Source organism: Carlito syrichta, unplaced genomic scaffold (assembly GCF_000164805.1).
Source record: "Carlito syrichta isolate Samal-C Ts95f unplaced genomic scaffold, Tarsius_syrichta-2.0.1 Scaffold287779, whole genome shotgun sequence".
Classification (NCBI taxonomy): Eukaryota; Metazoa; Chordata; class Mammalia; order Primates; family Tarsiidae; genus Carlito; species Carlito syrichta.
The window spans coordinates 130,381-132,580 of record NW_007231875.1 but is presented as its reverse complement, the minus strand read 5'-3'; positions in this window follow the sequence as shown (position 1 = coordinate 132,580).

The window sequence follows — 2,200 nt, the reverse complement described above, 5'->3', positions numbered from 1 at the left end:
TGTGTCCCCTGCTGAGGGAGGTTGGCTTGCCGCTGGGGTGCAGCTGGGCTGGGGGGGGGGCGGGATAAGGACGCTTTGTCTTATTAGTGTGCTGTGACTGAGAACTTAATGAGAGCTCTTGGCACTCTGGCGTCCTTGGGGAAACCCCAGGGATTCTGGCTTCCCTGGAAGTCCCTGGATCTTAACGGCCAACCTTAGTCCTCAACTGGACAGAGGTGATGTTGCTAGCACTTTGGTGGCCACACATGGTGATGACTCAGGACGGTGTCGTACCTGCCTGTGGTCCTGGCATGTCCCTTTTTGTGCTGGAAATGCCCCCAAAGTTAGGAAGTTCAGTTTTGGCCAGCCTCTAGCTACGCGTTTTGGTAGAGAACTAACACTGAATTGGGAGCTCAGAGACATCTTTGTGTGGGACACTGCCTCACATGCATTATTCCACCCTCACAGCCTCCAGAAGGGGAAGGTATGGTCCTTCCTGCTTTGATGAGTGAGAAACAGAGAGGTTAGGTGTCTTGCTCAGGGTCACACAGATACTAAGGAATAGAGCCAGCTCTGGAAGCCCTGGTGATGTTGTTTTGGGACACAGCAAAGCCACAGGGCAGAGGCCACGTTTTACTCACTGTGGTCGTGGCCCTTGAATATCTCTGCTGAGATTGGACAGTGCTGGGTGACCCAGCTGGTTCTGTGCATGTGTTGGGGTGGGGAGGTGTGAGTGTGAGGCTGTGGGCGTCCAGCGCTGCCCCGGCTGCTCTGCTCCATTCAGGGCAATACTTGCTCCTCGCTTCCTCATCTTTTCGTCTGAACAATGTTCTCCATCGCTACTATGTCACTAAAATCGGCCCTTCAAGGTCACCATGAGTTTCCATGAGGCAAAATCTGACAGCCACATCTCTGTCCCTCTGCCCCTCGACTGTCAGAAGGACCTGACACAACTGGCCATTCCTTCCTTTTCAAAACACTTTCTTCCTTGGGCTTCCCTGACTCCACGCTGCTGGTTTCCTTGTACCGCAGGGGCCTCAGGTCCTGGTCTTTTATGCGGGCACGTCCCAGGGCCCAGCCACTTCCCTCCCGGCCAGCTGAGCTCACCCAGTCCTGGGGCTTTAAATACCATCCATTCACTGATGAGACTCACATTTCCAGTGCGGGTCCTGACCACCAGGGTGACTAATTTCGTGTCTTCATTCCTGAGTCATCTGTGCATATGCAATTATATAGTCTTCTTTGTACATTTAACCGATTAAGGCATGCTATACTCTTCTGCACTTCGCTTTCTTCATTTAACAAAATATTGGCCATCTCCCCTTATCATTAGATATGTTGCTTTCTCTCTCTTTTTTATTTTTATTTATTTATTTATTTTTGGGTAGGAGTCTCACTCTGTCACCCAGTCTGGAGTGTGGTGTCACGCTTATGGCCACCACATCCTGGACCTGCTGGGCTCCAGGCGATCCTTCCACCTCAGCCTTCCGCCTCAGCTGGAACCACAGGTGCGTACCACCACGCCCGGCTAAGATTTTTATTTATTGTAGAGATGAGGTCTCGCCAAGTTGCCCTGGCTAGTCTCGAACCCCTGGACTCAGGCAGTCCTCTCTCTTCCACCTCCCAAAGTGCTGGGATTATAGGCCTGAGCCACTGTGCCTGGCTTTCTCTCTTAAAGAAAAGAACTGAATGTTATATGTAGTATAATATATTTAATCATTCCTATACTGATGAGAATTAAGTTTGTTTCAAGTCTTTTTATTTCTTTCTATTATAAACACCATTACAATGAATATCCTGGGACAAGCATTATTTAACACCTTTTAAAATTATGTCTGTAGGATATATTCCTAGAAGTGGAATTTTAGGGTATCAGTTCGTGCTCATTTAAAATGCTGATAGATATTACCCAATCCTCCCCACAGTTGTATCAGTTTTCACTAGACAAGAGAGTGCTTTTTTCCCATATCCTTATCAATAGACTATTATCAGACTTTGTGATCTCTGCCAGTGATATCTTTTTTTTTTTTTTGAGTTGGAGTCTCTGTTGCCCAGGCTGACGTGCAGTGGCATGCTCATGGCCACCGCAGCCTCAACCTGCTGGGCTCAGGTGATCCTTCCGCTTCCTTCCAAGTAGCTGGAACTACAAGTGCGCGCTACCACAACCTGCTAATTTTTTGATTTATGGTAGAGATGTGGTCTTGCCAAGTTGCCTGGGCTG